We start from the raw sequence: 20930 nt of genomic DNA, 5'->3' as shown, positions 1-20930 counted from the left end.
CTGCGTTGATGACGACACTTTGCCGAATGCCTTTGGCGTGCAAGTGTCTGAAGCACATGTGCAACTAGTGTGAGAAGAGAGAAGAGCATGCACTATTATGAGTTTTAGCTCCGCTCCGGTTGACTCTCTTCTCGAGGGAATAACGTTTTTTGATGGCAATCTCATGTTGCCAAGGCAGCGTGTAGATTATGGCCGCGATATATATCTATTATATATGGGCAGCCTGGTGGCTTTACTCGTGCAGGTTCACAAATGGAGCTAGGAGAGAGTTTGAGATGGCTTCGGCCCTTTTTCAGCTCTCAACCCCTAACTCCAGTGTTCATTTTCGGGATCTGGTGGACACCCCAAGCATCGATACAGGTGACTTGATTGACTCGCCAGCCTTTTTCCCGCAGTATGAGGAGCCTGTGGAGATTTTTACTTGTGCCTTGTTTAATATAAACTGGTTGGCTGAGAAGGGGGAAGCGTTCGAGGAAAGACAGATGTACGCTCCCTGCAGGCAAAATCACAGTCTCCACATGGGGGTTTGCCATTCTTTCCAGATTTTACGCAAGTAACCATGGTTCCCTGAGAGAGGAATGAGACATTGTGTCCCTTTGCCATACTTCCGGCATCCCTGAGAGTGGCTTGCATCATCCTATCACAAGCTACTTTTGCTGTGTTGCTGGCTTACATTTATAGCTTCCTTGCACACCATCACACGTCATGGATTGACGTAACATCAATCAAGATTGGATTAGTTGCACGTGCTTCAGACGCTTGCATTGCCCAAAATGTCGTCATCCACGCATCGTCTCGTTCCCCTCTCAGGAAACCATGGTTCCCTTTCAGTCGCTCATGTTTGACGTAGTCGACGTGTCGACTGATTTGGGATCACGCTTAGGGAGCCTTTCATCTTTGAGTATTGTTAAAACGAGCCAATGTACATTGGGGTGCGTGAATTGCATCACATGCTCCGCCCCGCAGTGCCGGTATATATACGGAAGTGGATGCATGTACCAGTTGTCTTTCTCTTCGGAGCCGTTCGGTGTCGATGTCTCTTAAGAGTGCTGTTGTTTACAACGAGCGAGTGTGTCGGTGTTCTTCTAGGAAGACTCTCCCAGTGCTGATGGTTTTACAGCGCGAGTGCATCGGTGATCGTGAGCTTTGAGCTCTTAACTGCTGTTTTAACAGCATCAAATTTCTGTGTTTGTTAACGGCTGGTTAGAGGGCGGAAAAGTGAGTGCTTCACTGTTTCAGTTCACTGTTCAGTGTTGCCGCGGTCATTCCCCTGTGTGCTCCAGCACTGGTGATGGGTCCCATTTCCTGAAAGAGCAACACGGGTGCGTTTGCATCTTTTTCAAGATGCCATTCCATCCGTGCGTTTCTGGATGCGATCGTTCCCTGTCCCCCCAAATGGACAGTCACAATAGTTGTATCACGTGTTTGTAAAAACAAAAATTATATATATATATATATATATATATACAGCACACTGAAGCAGCTTTTGTGGATAGTTGATGTTCTCATTGCGAGAATATGACTATCGCGGTGTTGAGATTGAGACTTGCCTTCATGCGTGAAGGTGGAGTCCCCATTACCACACCCCGCTACAGCGCCGTGTGGGATGGGTGATCAGAGGATCATAGTGAGGCTTCCCCACCCGGTAACCAATCCCTGTGGGCCCCTCACTCCTCTATCACATCGCAGCTGGTTGAGCCCCCCGCGCAGCCGTTTAATTCGGGGCATCTCCAGAGGACAGGATGTCGATTGCAGCATCGGAAGGTTAGCTGACCTCTGGAAATGATGACTCAGCTGCGTTATCTCCCTAGACGGAGGCCATCCAACACATCCTGCCCCGGCGGCTCGCTGCTGCCTCCACCCTGCAGCCGGTGGAAGTTCCTCCGCCTGCTCGTCACCGAGGGTGTTCCCCTGCTTCCGCTCCTGCTGGGCCTCCACAGCAGCCTCCCAAAATAGCGGAGCCGGCGGTACCCACACTTCAAAGAAAGAGCAGTTTCCTCTGTTCCTGGGTCCCAGTCCCAGGGTCCTCTGGTGGTGTGCGACCCTGTAAAGCCTTGCACCCCTCAGCTACCTCTTGTATCGTCAGCCAGCAGTTGGGTGTGGTTCGAGGACCCGGTCACGCTTTCTCACGCACTCTCTGCTGCCATGTAGAGACAGGTAAGAGCTGCACTACACACTCAGACCCTGCTTCAGGTCGCCTTCGGGCCTTCCGAGCTGGGTCCCTGTTCTCTACCTTGTTGCCTCACTCTGAGTACGTCTGTGGTACCCTTGGTCCCCCTGCGTCAGTCCGTTGAAACACTAGATGCTGCTCCAGACCATTCCAGCCGGTTCCTCTGTGCCAGCAGACTCGGCTAGACGATTCAGTTTGCCTGGCGCCCGCCCATGTTCAGTGCTGTTCATTACACTTCAGTGTTTCTGAATGTGCTTCTGTCATGTGCGCGGTCATCGCATTCCTACTGGCGAAGGATGCGATTGAGCCGTCCCTCCAGCCGATATGAAGACTGGCTTCTGAAAAAAGTTGCCCGTACTTCATTGTACTCAAGTAAAGGTGAGTTACGGCCATCTTGGATCTGTCTCTCTTGATTCAGGCCCTTTTTCAAGCTTCCGTTCAAGTTACAATCACAGAAACGCATTCTCAATGCTCCGTCCCCAAGATTGGTCTGCAGCGTTTGACCTGAAGGACACGTACTTCTGCAATGCAGGCCATGCCTGTGCCCTTTCGTTGAAGTGTCAAAGTCTCATTACAAGTCCCTCCCTTCGAGTGCTACATAGCCAGTTGTGTCTTCAGGTCAACTGGAGAGGAGTAAACTCCTCCACGGACTGAGGATCTCTTTTCCGGTTTGGAGGTGGGACTTGGTCTACACGTTCCTCACCAGGAACATGTCCGGTCGGTGCTACATAGAAGTGAGAAAGGGTCCCACTGAAACTTTCAGAGGCTCCTGGGGCATATGGTAGACAAAGCCGCATATAACCGGCTTCCGCCAAACTCTCAGCCATGTTCAGGCCTTTTGCTTCTCCGGGCCAAAATGCTCCTAGAACAAGTGTCTGTTAAACACCAGCCGAGGGGCCACATATAACGGCATGCAGTAACGGGGGTCTGGGCGAACCTCCCACTGCATTGGCCGCTGCCTCGAGTTATTAGCAGTTCCCTTGCTTGATGCCGCTGCTCAGCAAGCCTGCACTGCTCAGTACAGCGACCGTTGCTCATATGCTTCCCTCGCATGTCACAACTCACCCGCCACCTCCTCCTATGTAGTCAGAAGCTTCTGAGGCCGCTTCTTCCACTTTAAGTAATCCAGCCTACTCAATCGTGCCACCCACGAGGCGTCACGACAGCCTGTAGCCGAGGAAGGTGGAGACTCCATCCCCAGGCTGTCCAGCTGTTTTGGGATCACTTCGGGGCCGCACAGTTACATCTGTTGCCTCTCCGAACTCGTCCCCTTGCCAGTAGTTTACTCCCTGAAACATGGAGACACTGGCATACAGCTGACCCCGGGGCCTATGCAAAATGCATTTCCCCAGTGAGCCTTCTTGCACAACATTGTGCTGAGTCAGGAAGGAGAAGGAGCAGGTCTATTAATTGCCCCGTAATGGCCCAACTGGACCTTGTTCCCCTGAACTTATGCTCCTCTCGACAGTCCTTCCTGACCCATTCCTCTGAGACATCTCAAGGATGGGGCACCGTTGGCACCCGCACCAGACCTCTGGAAACTCCATGTCTCGTTGCTGAGGTTCAGTTATCTACCTCAAAATTACTGTAGATACCATCAATTCTGCGAGAGCTCCCTCTAAAAAGATGAGGCTTGCTTACGACCTGAAGTGGAACCTGTTCGTTGTTGGTGTTCTTCCCATGGAAGACCCCCGAAGGTGTTCGATCACTTCTGTGCTTCTTTCCTGCAAGATGGGTCGGAGCAAAGGCTGTCTCCCTCCACCCTTATGTATGTTGCCTTTATATTACGCACATCATGATGCAGTGTATTTAATACTTAGGGAAGCACGACTTGATCATCGGGTTCCTGAGGGGAGCAAGGAGACTGAATCCGCCTTGCGCCCCCTCTATACCTTCTCGGGACTTATCTTTGGTGCTACTGCACTCAGAGATCTCCCCTTGAGTCACTGCAAGCAGCTGAGTTAAAAATCCTGTTTGCTTGCCTCTACCTGCACACATTTTTGGTCAATGATTTGTGCCTGGAATTCGGGCTGGCCAACTCTCACAATATCTGAGACCCCGGTCTGGATACGTGCCCATGGTTCCTCTCCCTTAAGACGGGACTGGGTGGTGAGCCTGCAAGCGCTGCCCCAGAGGAGGCAGACCCAGCCCTGGCTTTTCTCTGATCCTTCCGCTTTGTGGTTATACAGGACAGAATGCAAAGCCTCAGGACCTCTTCCAGCTCTTGTCTGTTACGGAAACCAGCAGAGGGGAAGGGTGTTTCCATGCAGAGGTTGGCCCACTGCATAGTGCTTGCCGTCACCTTGGTGTGTTATACCCAAGGTGCACCGTGCCCACCTGGGAGGTGAGCTCCTCCAAAGAGTGAGTGTAGCTCCTTCCTGGGCGTTGACACAGAGTGCCTCACTGACAGATTTTTTTGGAGCTGCGGGCTTGGCGACACCAGCACATTCGCTAGGAAATAGCCTATGTATCAAGCCGGTTGCTTTTCGTGGGCTCCCTTCACATGAAGCCAGCTTCACTGTTTGCCCGGTTTGTAGTGTCGGCTTGCTGCGGCATTCCCCTCCTATGGACTGGATACATGCGCCATTTGCTCCAGTTGAGTTCCCCTTTAGCCGAACCCTGTTGAGTTCCTCCACACCCCTTTGGTGTTGGACATGGCGGAGCGTCCGATGTTAGGCCTACCACTCGTATGCACTGGTGGAACTTGTGCTAGGCTGGGTCCATATGTTGCAATCCCTACAGCGATCCCATATGTGTATTCTTCCACGGTACGGCTCCCTCCGGCGAACCTGTGTCTTCCCTTGGCAGAGCCTGCTCTGCCATCACTGACCAGTTGCGTCTTCCCCCTGTTATCGGCTGGAGCCACCTCAGTGACATTCCATATGTTGTACTGCCCGGTAATTCGCCCAGTCCATATGTGTTATCCTCCACGTTACCTCCCTACGGGCAGGATGTGGGTTCCGCAGCGTATGCCTTCCAACGAAAGGTTAAACGCTTTCCCAGTGGTCTTGTGGAACAACAGCGACTTCCTTGGCCTAAGCCCTGTCCTGTCTCTGCCTCAATATGCGGGAGGATCAGGAGGCTTTTGTCTAGGCACTGGAAGGTGGCAGCACTAGTGGCGTTTTCATGGGAATCCCAATCAGTCAACACGACTGAAAGTGAACGTCTCGGTTACGTATGTAACCCTCGTTCCCTGAAGGAGGGAACGGAGATGTAGTCCCGTCACCACTATTGCTGAACCACCGCTGACTCTGGGCTCCATTCGTCTCCTCAGCGAAAAACAACTGGTGATGCAATTCATGCACGCCAATGTACATTGGCTTGTTTTAACAATACTCGAAGATGACAGGCTCCCTAAGCGTGATCCCAATCAGTCGACATGTCGACTACGTCTCCGTTCCCTCCTTCAGGGAACGAGGGTTACATAACCTGAGATGTTAGCATTTATTTACCAACTGATTCACAAATTGAATTATGCAAATGAGTTATCTGCTCAGACATGCCCAATAAAGAAGTGGTGAACACAAATTGCATGTGCAGTTCTCCATCTTGCAGATTGTACAGAATGCCAAGTAAAAGATGTACAGTAACATACTACCTGACATACTTGTACAATGTTGTTGTACTGTACAACAAAAGCCGATTACATGCCCAGTTATAACACTTCACCATAATTTCATGAAAATGAATTACTGCTGCCATTATCACTACAAAATATACACAAACATTTACTTAAAATAACATGCCAATTACAACATGCGGTAATACTTTACTTAAAACCTTTATGTATAATGTATTATAAAGGTATACATAATGTACGTTATAATTCATTATATCTTTTCATAAATAATTGTAACCAAAAGTTTACATGCATTATAATGTTTGCAGATCCCTTGTTGCATCTGAAAGTGGTTGTTTGTCATGTGTTTTAATTCATTATACTTTCTAAACGCGTAACATACGTATTATAATGTATTATAACTGTGTTTACAATTATTCATTCATAACATCTGTGAGTATGCTGATAACAGGATAATAGCAACAGCAACGATAGTATTAACATTAATATAATGTCCACTCATAACAGAAAACGCCTCGGTTACGACTGTAACCTCGGTTCCCTGAAGAGGGAACGAGCGTTGCGTCGAGAATGACGCTATGGGGAACGCTTTGCGTGATGACGTCTTGAAGCACATGTAAAATCAGTCCAATGGTGTGGCGGAACGTCAGAGGCGGGTGACGTCACGTACCAGGAAGCTATAAAAGCCGGCCCGAAACAGAAAACGAAAGCTTCGTAAAAGTCTGAAGTCGAGCTGACAGGCATGAAGGAGATATGGCAAGGCGACGCAACGCTCGTTCCCTCTTCAGGGAACCGAGGTTACAGTCGTAACCGAGGCGTTCCCTTTCAAGGGAACTCCCGTTGCGTCGAGAATGACGCTATGGGGAACGTCTATACCAACGCCTCCATAGCTACGAATGTCTGTCCTGTGTGTAATCTAGAGAGCAGCACTAGGAAGATAAAACATGAGACCCTGGAGCAGAGTCTAGATCCAGAGAGTAAAACCTGACGAAAGTGTGCGGTGAGGACCAGCCTGCCGCATCACAGACGTCCTGTAAAGAAACTCCTGAAATAAGGGCCTTAGAGGCCGCCATACTCCTCGTCGAATGCGACCGGACAGCCAAAGGAGAAGGCTGCCCAGCCGCCTCATAGGCAAGTGAGATAGCCTCGACCACCCACTTACTCATCCTTTGCTTAGACACTGGGCCTCCTTTGTTAGGGGACCCAAAGCACACAAATAATTGATCACTTTTTCGCCACAGGGCAGCTCTGTGGACATATGCGTCTAACGCCCGCACAGGGCAAAGCAAATTATTAGCCTCCTGGTCCGCATTTTGAAAGGGAGGAGGACAGAAGGCCTGCAGAACAATAGGTCTGACCACGTTAGTGGGGACCTTGGGGATATAGCCCGGTCTCGGATGAAGAAATGCTTTGATCATACCCGGAGCAAACTCCAAGCATGACGGAGCAACCGACAACGCTTGGAGATCCCCTATTCTCTTGAGAGAGGAAATGGCAAGAAGGAAAAGAGCTTTCAGCGTTAAAAACTTCTCAGGAACCTCCTCAATAGGCTCAAAGGGGGCCAGGGACAAGCCTTGTAACGCAATGGACAAGTCCCATGGTGGCACCCTAGAGCGAACTGCAGGCCTCAGCCTCCAAGTGCCACGAAGGAAACGAGATACCAAGGGGTCTTTCCCCACAGACATTCCACCCAAAGGAATGTGGTAAGCACCTATGGCCGCCACATAAACCTTTAAGGTGGACGGGGTCAGACCTGCAGTGAACCGGTCCTGCAGGAACTCCAGCACTGTACCAATTGGGCAGTTAACTGGGTCCAACCGACGGTCACTACACCAAGAAGTGAAGACTCTCCACTTCAGGGCATAAAGTTTCCTTGTGGAGGGAGCTCTGGATTGTAGAATGGTCTCAACAACCTCAGTTGAGAGACCTGACTCTATGAGCTGGGCCCCCTCAGAGGCCAAGCCCACAGGTTCCACAGTTCTGGGCGGGGGTGAAATATTGAGCCCCCTGCCTGGGACAGAAGGTCTCTCCTGACGGGTAACTCCAGAGGATGCCCGTCGAGGAGGGAGACCAGATCGGGAAACCATACTCTGCCCGGCCAACGCGGGGCTATAAGAAGCAGGCAAACCCGGTCCCTGCGAACTCTCTCCAGAACTCCCGGGAGCAGAGCAACTGGGGGAAAGGCGTACAGACGTAGCCTCGGCCACGTCTGAACCATAGCATCCAGTCCCAGAGGAGCTGGATGCGTGAGGGAGAACCAAAGTGGACAGTGAGACGTCTCTCGAGACGCAAACAGATCCACTTGTGCTTGGCCGAACTCCCTCCATATCAGCTCCACCACCTCGGGGTGGAGCCTCCATTCCCCGGGCCTCGGCCCCTGCCTCGACAGAGTGTCTGCTCCTATATTCTGGACCCCGGGGATGTAGGCTGCTCTGAGTGACAGCAACTTCCCCTGGGACCACAAGAGGATATGGCGCGCCAGATTGGATAATGGGCGCGAGCGCAGACCCCCTTGGTGGTTGATATAGGCGACTACCGACGTGTTGTCCGTATGCACTAACACATGGTGTCCCCTGAGATCTGTGATAAAGCTCCTCAGAGCCCGGAAGACGGCTAACATCTCTAGGCGATTGATATGCCAGGAACGATGATGGTCTTCCCACAGACCTTGAGATGAGCGACCCTCCAGGATCGCTCCCCAACCCGTGAGGGAAGCATCCGTCGTTAGCAGTTTGCGACGACAAGGAGCTCCCAACACTGGGCCCTGGGACAGGAACCAAGGTTTCTTCCACATAACCAGGGCACGTAAGCATCGCCGCGTGACCCTGATTGTGCGAAATGGGTTGCCCCTCGGGGAAAACCCCCTGGTCCTGAGCCACCACTGCAGGGGCCTCATGTGCAGCAGTCCAAAAGGTATCACGTTGGAAGCTGCTGCCATGAGACCCAACAGTCTCTGGAACTGTTTGACAGTGAGTAGCTGGCCTAGCTTTACACTTTTCACAGCTGCAAGGATGGACTCTATACGTGGCGGTGACAGGCGCGCCTGCATCGACACTGAGTCCCAAACCACGCCTAAAAAAGTGGTCCTCTGGAGTGGAGAAAGCACACTCTTCTTGGCGTTCAGCCGTAACCCCAGCTCTTTCATGTGGGCGAGAACAACATCTCGATGTTGAACCGCCAACTGATGCGACTGAGCTAAAATCAACCAATCGTCGATGTAGTTCATGATGCGAATACCCTGGAGGCGCAGCGGCGCCAGAGCTGCATCCATGCATTTGGTGAAAGTGCGGGGTGATAAAGCTAGGCCGAATGGAAGAACACGATATTGGTATGCTTTGCCCCCGAAAGCAAACCTCAGGAACTTCCAATGACACGGACGGATGGAAATATGGAAATATGCGTCCTTGAGATCTATCGTGACAAACCAGTCCTCGGACCTGATCTGTGGCACGATCTGTCTCAATGTTAACATTTTGAACTTGAGCTGCATGACTGAATCGTTCAGAACTCGAAGATCTAAAATGGGACGCAATCCCCCGTCCTTTTTCGGAACAATGAAGTACCGGCTGTAAAACCCGGTTTCCCTGTCGGAGGGAGGTACATATTCTATGGCCCCTTTCTCTAACAGAGTGTTCACTTCCTGTTCCATGACCAGAACCTGCTCGGGGCCCACCACTGTGGGCAGGACCCCCATAAACCGAGGTGGGCGTTTTTTGAATTGTATCTGATACCCTTTTTCCACGGTCTGCAGGACCCAACGAGAAACATTTGACAGTAGCTTCCACGCTGTCAAAGATTCTACTAGAGGTACCAGCCTCTCGAGACTGGTTTCTGGATTTCGTTGTTGTTGAGTAGTCAATTCGTCGCCCTGTAACGGCGCACCGGCAGGGAACGACCGAACCGACTGCTCTAACACCCTCCTCGGAGGGGGCGGGCATCCCGAGGCCACTACGTTTCCGGGTGGTCCTTGAGATATGTGCTCGCCGGAGACCGCTGCGCCCTGTAACACCTGAGGCGGCAGGGTTGGCAGAACGGTCCCCTGAGGGTACCGAAGAGAGACGGGCACCGTGAAAAGAGGTGTTAACCGCTCTGCTTCGGGGGGGACTACCCTCATTTGTCCTGAGCCCTCGGACGTCAGGACTTTTTCCCAGCAGCCTTCTTGGCGGTAATAACGGTCCGCAGATCCGTTCTACCCCTCGAGGGCTGCTGGGTTTGAGAGCGCCCTCCGTGTCCCCGAGATTTTTGTGGGGGAGCACGAGAGGACACACTCTGTTTTTGAGTGGCACGATGGCTAGCGCTCTTTTTAGAGGAGTGAGGCTGCTCCCGCTCAGCAGCCTCATAGAATGAACGGCGGGGGAGAAGTCTTTGGAGTGCAACTGCCTGTTTAGAGGCCTCTTGTGATTTAGCTATCGCACTGTTCACAACATCACCAAATAGACCATCAGTGGAGACCGGAGCATCTAAGAGAACATGTTTTTCTTTTTCTTTTATGTCGCTCAGATTGAGCCACAGATGCCTCTCAGTGGCCACCAGGGCTGCCATAGACCGCCCGATTGATTTAGCGGTCTCCTTGGTGGCCCTGAGAGACAGATCCGTGGCTCTGCGTAGTTCAGCCACTGTGTCTGGACCAATACCCCCGCCCTCCTCTAAATCCCCCAATAATTCAGCCTGATAGGCCTGCATAATAGACATCGTATGCAGACACGCTGCAGCTTGACCAGCGGCTGCATATGATTTATGAACCAGCGATGAAGTAAATTTTACTGGTTTAGAGGGAAGAGAGGGAGCCTTCAAGGAAGATGCCGTCGCTGGAGAGAGATAGCTCGCGAGCGTCTCTTCCACCTTCGGCATCTCCCCATAACCATGCTCTTTATAATTGTGAATGGAAGAGTAGTGAGAGGTTTGTGTTGTGTAAACTCTGTAAGACATAGGTTTCCCCCACGATCTCGACACCTCGGTGTGGAGATCGGGGAAAAACGGAAGGCTTTTTCTCTGAGGCTGTGCACGAGATGGCAGGAAACGTTCGTCGAGCTTACTTTTCGAGCGAACGTCCTGCCTATCCTCTGGCCACTCAATAGATAATCTGTGAACTGCTCTCGTGACAACATCGAGCAATTCCTCAAAAGCGTGAGACTGAGGTGGCGAATCCTCAGACTCAGCTTCAACACTAACAACGTCCAACTCCTCAGAGCTGGACAATTGCAGTATTGGTGCCTCCATCGGGGGGGAAGAAACCGCAGCGCGTGCTTCCACACCCTGATGAGAGGCACTGGATCTATCAGAAGGTTGCTGAGATAAGGCAGAGCCCGTCTCAACATCCACTGATAGATCCATTTGCGAACCCCAGGTCTGAGATCGACGCTGTGCCTCGGCAGCAGCGGGACCAGAGCCCTGGGGAACGTGATCGGGATTGAACCGTGCCAACCGGGATCGGAGCGTACGCAATGGAAGCGCACAGCAATGCACACAGTCACCACCCTCGAGTGCTGACTGGGCATGCTCCTCTCCCAAACAAACAACACAAAGAGTGTGTGTGTCACCTCCCGTTAAATAACGCGGGCAGGGATGGACACACACTCTAAACTGCTGCTTGCTCGCCATACTGAATATATATATATATAGACAGACAACACCAAATAACAAGGACAGATTTCAACACAGAGCGCGACTGAAGACTCAGAAAGCTTTCGTTTTCTGTTTCGGGCCGGCTTTTATAGCTTCCTGGTACGTGACGTCACCCGCCTCTGACGTTCCGCCACACCATTGGACTGATTTTACATGTGCTTCAAGACGTCATCACGCAAAGCGTTCCCCATAGCGTCATTCTCGACGCAACGGGAGTTCCCTTGAAAGGGAACATGATTTTTGTAATGTCACATGCATGCATGAATTATTGCACAGTAAACAGTACAACATTTTTATATCCTAATGAACAAAGAAGACACGTGACAAATGAAAACAAACTGAAAGTCCATTAAAACTGAACTAAACTGAACAGAAAGGTATAAAAAACATACTGTCTAATGTACATGTAAGTAAGAATAAATAACTTGTCAGAAATAGGCATGGGCTGGTATAAGATTCTGACGGTATGATAACCATGGATAAAAATATCACGGTTTCACGGTATCACAGTATTGTAATTACTGCTTTACAATGTTATATTTAAATGTCTGGGTAAAAAAACAACTCTTTTTTTTCCAACTGAACACAGTATATTTTATTTTAGGAAACATATAGAACATTTTGTAACATTGAACATCAGGCAAAATAATTAAAATAAATAATTGAATCTTCTTAATTAAATTAAATTGCAGTCACTTGTGTGAGCCTAATCCTGCAGCTCAACAATAATCAACATAAATAAACATAAATAAAATTTTCAAAAACCTCCTTCTAAATGGAAAAAATGCAATCACTAATCAAAACAAAAACATGACCATTTGTCACAGTTCCAAAAATAAATAAATATATAAATAAATAAATGTAGTCATTTTAGCAGCTCAACAATTTTTGTAGACATGCTCACTTTTTACACATTCTTTATTCAGTTCAGTCCAAGTTAAGATGCAGGAATGTGAGCATGTTCACCTTTCCTGGATTAAGTTTGGACCGGTGAGGTACGAGGATATGTCCGCTACAACTGAACACCCTTTCTGAGGGCACACTGGTGGCTGGGATGCAGAGAAATTTTCTTGCTACCTTGCCAAGTAGAGGTAACTCTTGAGCATGAATTTTCCACCATGCCAGTGGGTCAGTATCAGAGGATATGGGAGGCTGAGACATATACAATTTAACCTCCGCTATCACTCTTTCTTTTAATGGGACATCTCCTTCTTTGACCGTTTCTTGTTTTGCTGATGTAATTTTTTTGAGCAAGCAAGACAGAGATTTGTCTTTCTTCTTTGTTGCAGCAGAAGGGACAGTGGTTGTGGAAGTGCTGTTTCCTTGCTCTTGAGCAGTAGTGAAGGCAGGTAATTCTTGAGGTGGCCGTGATGTAATTTCTTCCAGTTTCACAGCTTCCTCTACAGTGATCATGACAGTCTCATCCTTGTTCTGCGAAAAGTTGCCCTTGAAACGGGGATCAATGAAGCAAGCAATGTCAATCAGCTTACAGACATCCTCAGAGGAGTAACGTTGTTGCAGGTCATCCCTCATTACTTTTTTCATTTGTTTTGTTGGGGCATCATCTTCCTCTTTTTCTTCCAGTATGCCAGTGATGTGCTCCATAACAGGCTTCAATGATGACAGGGTGGTCTTTGTTTCAGAAGCCAGTAGATCTGTGAAGTCATTTAGAGGCCTCAGAAGTTGGCAGACCATCTCCAAAGTGTGCACATCACTGTCTTTTGGCATTAAATGCCATGAGCTTCTGTCTGCTCCAAGCACTGCACAACAAGCCTGCTGCTGTTCCAGAAATCTTTCAATCATTTTGAAGGTGGACCCCCATCTTGTCACTACATCATGAATGAGTGATTTTTCAGGAATATTCAGGAGTCCCTGATTTTTCTTTAGTTCCCTCTTTCTTCTCCAGCTGCGAGAGAATCCTTGAACAAGATGCCTGCATGCTCGAACAGCGGATTCAACTCTTTGAAGTTTTAGCACTTTGACTATAGCCAAATTTAGGTTATGGCCAAAACAGCTGAGCCAAACACAGGGTAAGCCTTGGAATGCTTTTTTCATGTTTGACGCATTGTCTGTTGTGATGCTGGACAAATGGTCCCTTGTGATGCTCCACTCCTGCAGCATGTTTTCAAAAAATTCCAAGATGTTTTCAGCTGTGTGGTCCTCTGGAAAAAAAACAGCTTCGAGGCAGAAGGACTTCAATTCCCAATCTGGAGAGAGGAAATGAACTGTGAAGCTTATGTATGGTTCTCCACTACCACCACTGCTGGTCCAAACATCTGTAGTAACAGAAAACCACACCCCTTCTGCCACTTGTTTTTGCACATGACCCCTGACTTCTGTGTACATCTTGGGGATTTCATTCTTTGAAAATAATTTTCTTGATGGCACTTTGTATAAAGGTGTTGCTGTTTTCATTAGTTTTTAAAAAACAGGTTTCTCCACAGTTTGAAAAGGCATCATGTCTTTTGCAATAAAGTATGCCACCGCACTGTTCAGGTCCTTTGCAGCCTTGGATGTGGGTGCATAAGCAAGCTGTTTCTCAAAAGTTTCTTGGATTGTTGGCTGACCTGCAGCTTTTGAGGAGGATGGTCCTTTGCTGCTGAAGCCACAGCTGCTCTACAAAGAAGAAAAACAAAGACTGACATGTTAAATTTAAGCTAAATCTGTAACTAGTCTTTTTTTTTCACTTCATCTTTTAATCAGTATACTTTTAAAAATAGATGCGATGTGGTAATTTACTAGATTTAACAAAAACAACTAATTACATTATTTAATTTTTTGTGTGTGTAAAAACAAATAGTACTGCTAAAAATATCAAAATAATGCTCTAAAATAAATTTTAATTTCAGTGTTGATGCATATTAACGCAGAGAGTGCGAGTGTACTGCACACATGCACACACACACACACACACAGTCTCATCAGTTCACGAACACTCAAAGACACGTGAGAGCCAGCGAGGAGTTTTTTTTTTTTTTTAATGGCGTGATTTTGAAAAGATGTTAACGTGGCAGAAGGCTTAAAAGCAAAGACGTGATTTCACCTTAACTTAATTGTTGTACTAATGTTCAATCACAGAAACGTAACGTTAGTACATATAGTCTGCTATTCCCCACTCTGTAAAGTAACGTGCAAGAGGAAATTAGTTGATGTTAGCTAATGTTTATTAATTAGCCGTGTTATCTGACTCGGTAACTTAGATGTTTGCAAAAGTTCATTTCAAGACAGCTTTAAGTTAACAACTCACCTTGAATTTAGCGAAGAGTGCTGGATGGTGCTCCCGTAGATGAGAAATCATATTTGATGTATTGCCTCCTTTAGCAGCGACTCTTTTTAAACATGATTTGCATGTCGGTTGACCTTCCTCTTCCAAGCCGTGGCCGTCAGAATTTTTCCGGTACCCAAAAAAATCCCACACCGCTGACTTGGTCTTTTTTGATGGGGGGAAAAGTTGTGGGGGTTCACCTCCTTCGGCCATCCTGAACTTAAATTACTGCTGAGTCTCACTGACTGCGGATCACGTGCACAATCACATACACGCGCCTGCCAGCAGTAACCGGTGGGGGAGGGGCTGCATTGTTTTCGCTGCAGGTACGCACACACACAATCTAGTAGGGAGTCCTGCGCTTTCACTTTGACGACACAAAAAATGCACATATCGTAGGAACGGTATAACTTTTTTTGTTTGCGGTTTTGAAACCGTGACTTTTTCAAACCGCGGTAAACCTTGAAACCGGTTATCATCCCATGCCTAGTCAGAAATTATATCCTCGGCTGGATCAACTCACTCCTCAAAATAAAACTGAAACCACAGTTGCACTCTTCTTATGAGGTAAATTCTTATTATTATTCCTCACCGCATCCCAAAACAATGCAAAGTAAATGAATCTGATGAAACTTGATGCGTTTCATCGAGTTGATGTGGGTGTTATGAGCTCATACTGGAAGGACTGTACATCTCTCTCTTTTCATACAGATTACATAAACAGAGAATATTTATTTTCATTTTGAATTAGATAATTTAAAAGAAGCACTTGCATGTTTTATAGATATATAATATATATATTAAACAAATATTCGCTGTTTTATTTTTATTTTTGTGACAAGCTCCAGAAAAAAGTTCACGGAGACTGAGACGGCAGAAATCACAACCTGTTTGTTTACTTTATTTTACAGAAGCACATTGTTTTGTTTTGATTGTAAGTTGACACAAATAAAAGTAAACCCTTTAAAGTTTCGAGTGATGTATTGTGTTTATCTGTACGATCATAAATGGTGGAGTAGATTTTGCTGCTATGTAAAAAAATACATTATACAGTACAGTATAAAACACAACTCACACAGAAGTCATTTTCAAACCAAGCAGCTTTCTGTTGGTCAAAGCTACGAATCCGTGAACAACTTGAACACCTTGCAAAATCTGCATGGGGAAATTTTTTCACCTTCACACAAAATTCCAAATTGCATGGATTCCTATTGAAAAGACAACGGTAGATGTGACCACACCTTGTTTTTTTTGTTTTTTTTTGCACTGACACATCACACAATAAAGTTCTGCAGCTTTTCAGTGAATCCTCCTCAGACTGTGTCCTCAGAACACAGGTCATCCAAATCTCTTCATCCCACGGGCGTTTAGAGGAACTGCTCAACTCAGCTGAATGTCTGAGATTGTCAAGAGATGAATGCTTTCTTGACCGTGGATTAACATGCTTGGCTGCTGGGTTGGCACAAAGTGAGGACAATTTCAGCTGTTGTTAGGGATTCAAAGTGATGGTTAACAAGAGAAAACTGAACAGAGCACATGCAGTTCAGCTTTATTTTTTTAAGCAAAGTCATTTCATGTCTTTTTCTCATATATACTCTTATCCTTCCAGACACCCTCAATACTGTAAATGCTTTAGATCTCACTGAGCAGTGAGTAGGCTTGTGTTGATAGCTACAGATGAGCATAGAAAAAAAGTGGAGAATGCAAGAGCCTATTTTGCACTGCCAATTGTTCTGGAAAATTGCTCTGGGAATAGGCATGATATGAGATGGTTTTTCTCTACAGCTCTCCTCGGACTAAATATGATTCATAGACATTTACATAGCTGCCAATTACCTGGGAAAATGAAGATCCAATCGCATGCCTTGAGGATGACATAAATTTATTTAAATGAGTGTTTTTCCCCTTTCTTTCTGAAGCACATTTCAAAGTAATCTTTTGTTATTGGGCTAAAGGAAGAACTTAATTCAATATTGATACTGCTCTTGTGTGGCCATTAACTTGAACATGTCAATTAACACACACACAATAAATTAAAAAAAGCTCTGCATTTACATTCTCAAATATTATGTATGAATAAAATAATTCACTGGGGGTCTTAATCTCCAGTGATTTGAGGTTAAGATTCATGTCAAAGTATGACTGGGAGAAATAAATGGAGCTGTAATATAGTCAATGAAAATGCTCCTCTCCTTTGGGAAATCACATCACTCCTGCATTCCACAAAAACACCCCCACTCACAACCTGTGGTCTGTACTGCAATTTACTGATCGGCAAGATATGAGATCCACACTTGCATAACTATTCCACACTGCATCGATTCCTCCTGTCTGCCTTGCTGCTGCTGTTGAGTTGGTTTGTGTCTGTAAGCTTCGTATATCTTTCTGTTTTTAATAATTATTTACTATCATTCCTTGTTGTTTATACTGCTAAATATAACTTACTCAACATCACACATTAACCTGACATCGCTAGCTTCAATCTAAAACATTATTGCTAGCACAACACGCTAGTAATTCGCTAGCCTGTTAGCGTGCAATCCGTGCACTCTACTGTATCTATTTATTTATTTATTTATTTATTTATTCTCTCGTGCGCTCACGCCTTTTTACGAGTTAATTCAAACAACTGTGGTGAGTAGGATCAGTCAACAAACATGGTGTGTCATGTCATCTTCTCCTCTTATTGTCACTTGCTCTTCATGTAACATGTATAGCATAGCTGTAATGAATCGTCGGAGTCGATCCATTTGCAGCTTTTATTTAGAAACAGAGTCAGACAGGCAGGGTATAGATCGGTAGACAGGAATGGTATGGGCAAGGCAAAGAATACTCAGGTAAGCAAGCGCAGATGGTCGGGGCAGGCAGAGAGGTTTCAAAGCACAGGTAACAGTCCAGGGTCGTGGGAGCCAGAGAATGATCAGATAGCCAGGAAACAGTCCAAGGTCGAGGTAGCCAGAGAGTGGTCGAAGATATCCGTAAACAGTCCAAGATCTAAACCAGTATAAACAGAATAAGTAGATTAATTGCTCAGAATGTTAGCCAGGGCAAAACAAGACTTCGCACTGAATGATTGTGAGAGCGTGATTTTATACATGTGGGAATGAAGTGCAGGTGTGAGTGTAATCAGTGAAGAGCAGGTGTGTGTGATCAGTCCAGGAGAGCTGCATTATGGGAAATGTAGTTTCCATGGCAACAGTCAATACTCTGGAGACGGATCCCTCTGTGAGTGCGGAGGAGGTGACGCAGGAAACTCCTGCATAACAATAGCCTTCACTGTCAGCACAGGATTTACATGTGATAAATGCAGGGAGATAGTCAGGTTGATGGAGAAGATTTCAGAACTAGAGACACGCACCCAAACTTTAATCTAGGTTAATTGTAAGAGTGCAAGGGCTTTAGATACTGCTTTGGATGCGACTAGCTTAGTGAACTCCGTGCATTGTTCGGTTCTGGCTGTAGTGCCAGTGCAGCCGGGCAATTGGGTGACGATGAGACGCTGTAGTCGCAGGACAAAACACCGCTCTTCCATTCCGATTACAACATCAAACAGGTTCAGGTTCAAATTTAAAAGTGCTGGCTAATGCTAATCATAAATTCTCTAAGATTATTATTCACGTCAGCACTAATGATGTTCGACTCCGCCAGTCAGAGATCACTAAAATTAACGTTAAAGAGGTGTGTGAACTTGCAAGTACGATGTCAGGCACTGTAATTTGCTCTGGCCCCCTTCCTGTTCGCAGGAGTGATGAGATACTTAGTAGACTGTCCTCACTCAATGGCTGGCTGTCTAAGTGGTAAATAATATAGAATTCATAGACAATTGGAAAAGTTTTTGGGGCAGACCTGACCTGTTGAAAAGAGATGGTATTCATCCCTCCTGGGATGGTGCTGCTCTTCTCTCTAGTAATATGGCACATAGTCTTGGAGCTCAAACATGAATTGGGGCTCAGGTCAGGAAGCAGACATACTGGCTAAACCGACCATCTGCTAACTGTCTCACGTCACTGAGGTCAGATAAATCCCATCACACAGAGACTCTTTCACCTAGATATTATCATATAGAGACTGTGTCTGTTCCCCGAATTAGGAAATACAAAAAACTTCCAAACCCATCTAAGGGTAAACATGAACCTCATCTGAAAGGCAAAGGGGGAGGTGTTGCTTTAATTTATAGTAATATTTTCAGAATAACTAAGAATCTAGTTTCAAATAAAATTATTTTGAAGTGTTGGTGTTTAATGTAGCAATATCTAGTGTAAATGATCAATCACATTTGAGATTTGTGCTGGCTACAGTATACAGGCCACCAGGGCACCAAACAGACTTTATCAAAGAATTTGCTGACTTTCTATCAGAGTTAGTACTGGCTGCAGATAAAGTCCTACTTGTTGGTGATTGTAATATGCATGTAGATAACGAAAAAGATGCATTGGGATGGGCATTTAAAGACATTCTTAACTCTATTGGAGTTAGACAACACGTGTCAGGACCTACTCATTGTCGTAATCATACTCTAGATCAGGGGTGCCCAATCCTGCTCCTGGCGATCGACTGTCCTGTACAGTTCATCTCCAACCCTAATCAAACACACCTGCCTTTAATTTTCAAGTGACCCTGACGTGCTCTGAAGACCTTAATTGGTTACTTCAGGTGTGTTTGATTAGGGTTGGAGATGAACTGTGCAGGACAGTCGATTGCCAGGAGCAGGATTGGGCACCCCTGCTCTAGATCTAATATTATCATATGGAATCAATGTTGATGCCGTTGAAATTCTGCAGCAGAGCGATGACATCTCAGATCATTATCTAGTCTTGTGTAAACTTCATTTACACAAGACTTCATTTCATTTCACTTCACTTCATCCTACAGAATTAGCCAATTACAGGCCGATCTCGAATCTACCTTTTCTGTTAAAGATACTAGAAAAGGCAATATCTTCACAACTATGTTCCTTTTTAGAAAGAAATGATATCTGCAAGGATTTTCAATCAGGATTTAGACCTTATCATAGTACTGAGACAGCTCTCATTAGAGTCACAAATGATTTGCTCTTATCATCCGATCGTGGTTGTATCTCTCTATTAGTGTTACTCGATCTTAGTGCTGCATTTGACACTATCGACCACAACATTCTTTTAAATAGACTCGAAAATTATGTTGGAATTAGTGGAACTGCATTAGCATGGTTTAAATCATACTTATCTGACCGTTATCAGTTTGTAGCAGTAAATGAAGAGATGTCTTATCGATCACAAGTTCAGTATGGAGTACCACAAGGCTCAGTACTAGGTCTGTTGTTGTTCACTCTGTACATGCTACCTTTGGGAGATATCATTAGGAAGCATGGCATTAGTTTTCACTGTTATGCTGATGATACTCAGCTCTATATTTCTTCACACCCTGACGAAACTTACCAATTCACAAAATTAACGGAATGCATAGCTGATATAAAAAACTGGATGACTAGCAATTTCCTACTACTTAATTCTGAAAAAACAGAGATTCTAATTATTGGACAAAAAACGTCCTCACGTAATAACTTAGAATACTGTTTAACACTTGATGACTGCTGTGTCAAGTCCTCGTCGTCGGTTAGGAACCTGGGTGTGGTCTTTGATACCAATCTTTCATTTGAAAGTCACGTGTCTAGTATCTGTAAAACCGCCTTTTTTCATCTTAAAAATATATCTAAATTACATCATATGCTCTCAATGAAAAATGCAGAACAATTAGTTAATGCGTTCATGACATCAAGGCTAGATTATTGTAATGCTATTATGGCTGGTTGCCCTGCACGCTTAATAAACAAACTGCAGCTGGTCTAAAATGCAGCAGCTCGAGTTCTTACCAGAACCAGGAAGTATGACCATATTAGCCCGGTTCTGTCAACACTGCATTGGCTCCCTATTAAACATTGTATAAATTTTAAAATATTGCTGATTACTTACAAAGCACTAAATGGTTTAGCTCTCCAGTACTTGAGCGAGCTTCCTTCTTCATAGACCTTCAAGATGAAAAATCTTTATTGCATGTATATTGTTTTTTTAATTTATTATTATTATTATTTTTTTTTTTATTTTTTTTATAGAGGAACATAAATTGCTTTTCAAAAACAATAAACTATATCTACACAGGTGGTGCTTTCTTTTCCATTGCAGTGTTTTGTTTATTTTGTTCCATCATCTGATAAATGCAACATGCATAGTATGCAAATGGTGATAGAGTGCTGTGAGAGCTGTGGTCCAAAAAAAATTAATTTACATTTACAGTTACACTTTTAGCAGAGC

General features: G+C 45.8%; 1 protein-coding gene across 1 annotated transcript in view; it reads left to right on the top strand.

The window, feature by feature from the left end:
- Positions 1-20930, top strand: part of oprd1a (opioid receptor, delta 1a) — a 53703-nt gene that overhangs the window by 12045 nt on the left and 20728 nt on the right. The gene's annotated exons all lie outside the window — the stretch shown is intronic.

This window comes from Abramis brama (genome assembly GCF_963993115.1).
Source record: "Abramis brama genome assembly, chromosome: 12".
NCBI lineage: Eukaryota > Metazoa > Chordata > Actinopteri > Cypriniformes > Leuciscidae > Abramis > Abramis brama.
This window is presented reverse-complemented; position numbering and strand designations above follow the sequence as displayed.